The 6,743-nt window shown below is 35.7% G+C and overlaps 1 long non-coding RNA gene across 1 annotated transcript; it reads left to right on the forward strand.

Moving 5' to 3' along the window:
• Positions 1-6: 6 nt before the first annotated feature.
• Positions 7-1,398, forward strand: LOC132190124 (uncharacterized). The gene is made up of 2 exons (XR_009441092.1): positions 7-367; positions 1,144-1,398. It is a non-coding gene; the product is annotated as an uncharacterized LOC132190124 (long non-coding RNA).
• The last annotated feature ends 5,345 nt before the right edge of the window (positions 1,399-6,743 follow it).

Here is a 6,743-nt window from a genome sequence, read left to right on the forward strand (position 1 = left end):
GGCTTTGCAAAGAGGGACTATTAAATGAAGCGAGGGAGCTATTTGAGAAAATGGAGGAATTTGGTTGTCAACCTAACCATATCACATATAACACAATTATCCAAGGCTTCTTGCATCATAATGAGACTTCATGGGTAGTGAAATATATTGAAATGATGGTTGACAAGGGTTTCCCGGCAAATGCGACCACGGCAACCATTTTGATTGACTTGTTGACTACTAATCAGGCAGATAAAACATTACAAGATTTTTTTCTTAAATCTGTGTGAAAAATTTCTAGTTCTTCAACGTTCATGACAAATTTGATATTCTAAACTTTACAGAGTTATTCTGTAAGGTACAAACATATTTGCTGCATGTCATTAAGGTAATATTTCTCTCCATGACTTTTGGACTATTGTTGTGTATTACTATTCCTATTTTGTTATTTGTTTTTTTAGTTAAGTTGTTTATATGTTAATTAACTGTTTAATTTTGGTCCTTGAACGTGTGTTGTCACCAATACATTTTGTTGCCTAACTCTTATTAAATGCTTTTTGCTGGTAGGTTGAATTCTGCTCTTCTAGGAGTGGTTTCCATTTCATCATTGTTTGTTGTTTACTTATCTAATTAGTTGTCCTCTTAACACTTTTCCTTCTCTGCAAAATGGTAGTCCAGTGGACCAGAATTTTACTTTCTTTGAATGCCATGAAAGACGAAGTTGCAGATCATTTGAGGCTTAGAAGTCTAGAATTTCAATGTGAACTTTGAATTGACTTGACATGGCCAGTTGCTGCTTACTACTTGCCAGAAATTTAATTTGGCCTTAATAATAACATTGACAAATAACTCAATTTGGGTAGGTTACAGTAAGCTTCTGGTTCCCTTTTTTTTCTTTTTTTTTTTCTTCGTTCTTTAAAATCTGAAACTTCTCCTTAAATGATATTTTTAAATATCATTTCTTTCGGTAACTGATGGTCAGCATGGTCTTATAATTCTCACCCAAGATAGTGTAATTATTTAGATATACACAAAAATGAGTGCAACAAGTGTCATGTTTAAGTGTAATTACTCACCGTGTTTTATTCTTAATGTAATTTCTCAACATGTTTTGTTCCTATTGATTTATATATTTTTAAGAGTCAAATGTTTTAAATTCTTCAGGGATCTCATGATTGAAGGAACACTCTTGAAGGTCTAGGAGCTTGGTGGTTATGTGTTGTTGATTTTGTTTGATGCTGCTGGATATTGGAAATTGGATGTTGGTGGTTATGTGCTGTTCAACTGGATTTTACAAGTTAGATGCTGCCAGTTTTTTGGTAATGAAGCTGCTAGTTTTTCGGTTGATGCTTCATCAACGAAAAATTTATTTAAACATTTTGTTGATGCATAGCTATTGAAGAATATTGTTCATTTGGAGTTTGGGGTTCTTAATGGTTTTATATATATATATATATGGAAAAATACACTTAACCCCTTGAACTATCCACACGTTGACATAAAACCCCCACGAAGTATCACACCTTAGCAAAACAACACCTCCTTTTATTTTTTCAGTTATTTTGGACGGAAATGTTTATCTCAATGTAAACATGCCCAAAATACCCTCACAGGTCTATCCCTTCGTTTATGGGAGAACAAAGAAGGGGATTGAAATCGCTTACTATGGAACCTGCAACTCAGATGGTTCCATTAGTGGATTCTTCGGCAGTTTCCCATGGAAATCGCTTCAAAACATTATAGGTCATCTCCGGCTGAAGTTGCGTGTTCGAGCAAGAGAGTCTGGAGAGAAAATGCGCCCAACTCCTTTTGAGCAACAGGGTCATAGGAGGAATAATTCCAGAAGAGACCCATTTCTTCAATCCAACATTTAGGTCCCAGAATGTTGAGTCCAAAGGAAACCCATTTCTTCGCCATTTTGAGTCTCTCTTTCTCTCTCTACTATTTGGTTTGGTCGCGGCCGGCCAGACCCAGCTGTGGGTATGGCGTGACCCAACCCTCTCCGGCCTGTTTTTTGTTGTGGTTTGGTTGTGGGTCTCAGGCCGTCTCCATTGTCGTGGGTTACGGCCTGTTCCATCCATCCTTCACTAATGGATATAAAAATATAAGCTTCCACCATTTAAATTAATTACTTCTCATTAATTAATTTCTTGCAATTAATTGACAAATTATGCCCATTTAACTAAGAAAAAAATGGGTTCAGGCAAGATTGTGGCATTGGTTTTGATGATGAGCATGATTGGATCCATGGTGGTCGGGGATGAAGACTGCAAGAATTGCTTCCTGGATGTCTTCAACGAGTGCGTAGGATGACGAGGTGCCACTCTTTCCGATGAATGCAACATTGAAGGCTGAAGCTGCTCAAGCATGCGACCCTATGCCCATTTGCTATTCCTACTCAAATCGCATCAACAACGGATCAAGATCCGATAGCATTGGGCGGTGGCATTGGGCAGATTTCGGTGGAAGTGAAGGAGGCGGTGTCTCTTTTGTTGTGTTAGGTTGTTTTTTTTTTTTTTTCTCTTTTTTGTTCATAAGATCTGTTATTTTCATGTTTATTGTATTTAGTTTTTTTTTTTTTTTTAGCTAATGCATCATCTTCTTATAGGCTGTTGTAAAGTTTTTACACCATATTCTAACTAAAGCGTATTCTCTTTCACTTTAGAGTAGAGATTTTCGGCAGTCTGAGGTCATCCTAGTGTCTATCAAAGTCTGGCGTGGTTAATTTTTTTTTAAAAATAATGTCATATATTTTGCTTCTTTTTTTCTTTTTTGTTTTTTAATTGAAGAAGAGAAATATTAAAGGAAAATTTAAATTTGAAGCATTAGCATTAAATTTAGGATAATCGAATCCTTTTTGAATGATACAATCCCTAAAGGGTTAACCTTCTACCCTTAGATTTTAGTTTTGAATCCCAAAACAAGTTTTGAGGCATTAAAAATTAAATATTAACTCATACAAAAAAAAATGACAAAATTTTTTTTTATTATTATTTTTTAATATATGTCCCACGCTAGAGGCAACCGCATAGCAAGACTCTTCACTTTATATTAACTTTTAGTACAAGTTTAATGTTTGCAAAGCATTTTGCTAAGGCTTATATTGAGCTCTATTGCCTTGTCAAGAAAAAAAAAATTAAAAAAAAAAACCTTGACTGCCATTTACCAAACTCGGCCTATAATAATATATGACATGTCTAGTGGGCTTGGTCGTGGGCCAAAACCAAACCGGTATGCGTAAAAAAAAACTTAGAAAGAAATTGGGTTTTTAAACAATTTATGAAAAACGGCTATCAGTTAATAACCAATAACCGCCAGTAGTGATTACGAGAAAATAATCGCAACTGCAATTAGTTGTACACCCTTGTCAATGCCCCCAAACTACTGCCCTTTAAAGTTTAAACTACCAAAAAATAATGTAAATATTCCCTCAAAGCCAACAAAAATACAACCGGGTGTAAACCTCTTTCTTTCACCGCCCGTTAGAAGTGAAGTCCAGCCTACCGCCAAAAAGATTCTGATCATCTTAATCTCTCACTGTTTGGCTCCTTCTGTCTCTTCCCCATAAGAATCCAGCTATTTAGACCCACCAAAAATGCATTATGGCCCACAACCAACAAGGTTCCAAGCATTATGAGAAGTGTGAGAAGTTTGAATGAGTGCTCATAGGGGCCACAAGATTGCCACTGGACATATATATATATATATTCTGCTTTTCAAAGCAAATTTTGCTGTCCAAAGCCAAATTCAAATTGCACAAAGTTTTTATTTAAATTGGGTAAAAGAAATTCGTCGTACTTAGTTTATTAAACTAATATATATTCTTAAAGTATGTAATTCGTACATGCATTTTTGTGTTGTTCCTTTCTTTTTTGATGTGGTTTCATTTTGTTTTGGATTTTTATAATTCATAATTTAAGGACAATATATTTTTCTAATCCAGTCTATTAAATTGACATATGTTTTTAAAACATGTAATTCTCATGTGTATTTTTAAAATGAAAGTTCGAATTGCATGCTTTGTTAATCATATTAAAAGTGCATGTAAAGATCACATACTTTAAAGAAAATTCCCAATTTAATAAAGTGGATTCATACCCATGTATGCTGATGTTTTTATAGATATTAGATGTGAATGTGTTTTTTGTTGATCAGGTAATTGTTATAAGTCTTATTATTATTATTATTATTATTATTTAACACGAGTTTTAATTAAAAGAGAGTGACTTGTTCGCATTTTCCTCCGCACCCCAAATCCAAAAAACAATTACTACTTCAACTGTTCCATCCAAATATAAAAAAACATAATTAAACTCAGAATCATTTAAGGTAATAAAAAACAAAAACAAAAACAAAAACAAAAACAAGAAAATGGGTTCAAGAAGCAAGTTTCGGGCATTGCTGTGTATGATGAGCATGATGGGTTTGGTGCTGGCATCCATGGAGGTTGGAGAAGCCATTAGAGACACAGTGATGAGAGTGAGAGAGTATTGCTACATGGTTGTCTACCGCGATTGCATTGCTGGACTTGGTAACTCTTTTGTCGATCAATGCGAGAGGGAAGTTCTTGAAAAGTGTGGAAAGGCAGGATATCGAAGGAAAGGGGTGATGCATTAATCTACAATAAATAAAAAGGATTATGCAATTTCCCCAATTTGCTATCTATAAATTCAATTGATTATATGGATCATGATTAGTATATAAAACTCAATCTACTTTTCCGATTTTGTGTATTGTCTTTTTTTTAAAAAAAAAAAAAAATTATTGAACAAATTCTTTGACCACAGTGATAGTTTGATTACCCCAACGTCCATTTTAAGGGTGGTTTGGACACTTCTCAATGTCTCGTTTGGGGGAATTGGGTTTTCTCTATTTTCACTTGAAATGGAGAGGAACCATATTTTTTTTTTTTTTTTGGTTCATATTAGATTTTAAAGCATCTAACGGTGTATATGGTGCCACATTATTTAAAAACTTTAAATGATGCGGCAACACAAACAACATATACACCGTTAGATTTGTAAAATCTAATATGGACCATAAACTTTTACACAGCTGCAACCTACAAAGAGCTACTACGGGGATGAGAGGTTGCAAATGTCCTTGGCTTGCTTGCTTATGGAAGTTAGGCTTGATGATCACAAGGGAAACAATGAAGTAAGATGTATACTTTCAACCACCTAATAATTAATGTATGGCAACTCATTTTTTGTTGAGAGTCCTTACTATTAGGATGAGCTATAATACTTCTTTTTTATAGCTTCCAATAAGATATTGATACATCATCTAAAACCACAAAATACAATAAACATGAAAATACTGAATCTTATTCTTAAAAAATAAAAGAAAAATAAAAAATAAAAAAAACTAGTCATAAGAACAGCGGCTGAAGAGACCCACAGATCTAGCCGTAAGAAACCCACCACCTCCTCAATCCAACACCGCGGCTGAAATCCTCCTAAAGCCACTGCCCAAAGCCACCTTCTCTCTGGAGAAGTTTCACGCATTTTCTCTCTCTACTTTATCTCTTTAGAAATGGGTTGGCGCACCTGGTTTGTTTGGGTGTTTGGTACAACCTGTCAATCGTGGAAGAGAGGGATTTTGGTACAACTGGTTTGTTTGGGTTTTTGTGTGATTTATGGTATCTCTCTAATTTACACCATTTTCATTCATATCTATAATTCAAATATATATATAAAACTCATTGTAACTTTCTGATTTTATATTTTATTATTGAGTCGTTTAAAATATATTGACTCGTGAATTAATGTTTCCGAATGTTAGTGAAAAAAGAGAAAAAGAACAAAAGAAAAAAAACTGGAAGTGACGGTGTGTTTGCATTTTTTTAGTGAGAATCTTTCTTCTTCCCTTATTTTATTATTTTATTTTTTTACAGTTATCCAAATCTATTTTGGTGTTGTAAATTCTAAACAGTTTACAGTTAACAAGAAAATTCCTAAAATCTAGCAAAGAGCATCGTCGGAGGGGGAGAACCTTTTTTTCTCCCCCTCCGACCCTCCTCCCTTCTCCCTCTTCTGCCTCCCCCCTCCCCTCCCATCGCTCCCTTTCTCTTAGCGAGTTAGCATATTTACCTGATGCCCCTAGCTCTTTGGACGATTTTTTCATTTCCCTTTCTCTCCGTTTCTTCACCCTCCTTTGGTTTCCTTTTTTTGCTCTAAGCTTTTGGATCGGCCGTTCTTTGCCCGATCTACTGCCCTTACCGAACCCACGTCAACGCTCACCCCTCCGCCTATCCTCTTCGGCTCTTTCCGAGTTCTTCACTTTCCGGCCATTTTCTCCTGGCAACCTTCCTCCCTAACATGGTTTCTATTTTTGGTTTCTTGTTTCTTTGTTTTATTTTCCTGTGTTATCTCATTTTCTTGTTTTTGCTAGAATTTGTGTTTGTTTCTTTCTGTTTCTGTTTGTTTAGGTACTATTTGTGGGTGATGCTCATGGGGTTTCACTCAAACTTCTCCTTCCGTTTGAGTGCGCCGCCAATCTCCTCCGCGCCTGCTCTGCCGCCCACCGTCCTCTGCTGGGCCTTTTTCTTGCGCCCCCCACTGCGATGAGCTTCCAACGCCCCCTTCCGTTTTCGGTTTCCGGCGAGCGCGCAGTTAGCTCTACTTTTTCGGCTGCTGTCATCCTCTTTTTTTTTTCTTTTTTTTTTGGTTATTTCCCTGTAACTTTGTATGGCTTTCCTTTTTTTGTTCTTTCTGTCTTGTTTTGTTTCCTTGTATCGGTTTTGTTTTGCTTGTAATAATGTT

Source organism: Corylus avellana, chromosome ca8 (genome assembly GCF_901000735.1).
Source record: "Corylus avellana chromosome ca8, CavTom2PMs-1.0".
NCBI lineage: Eukaryota > Viridiplantae > Streptophyta > Magnoliopsida > Fagales > Betulaceae > Corylus > Corylus avellana.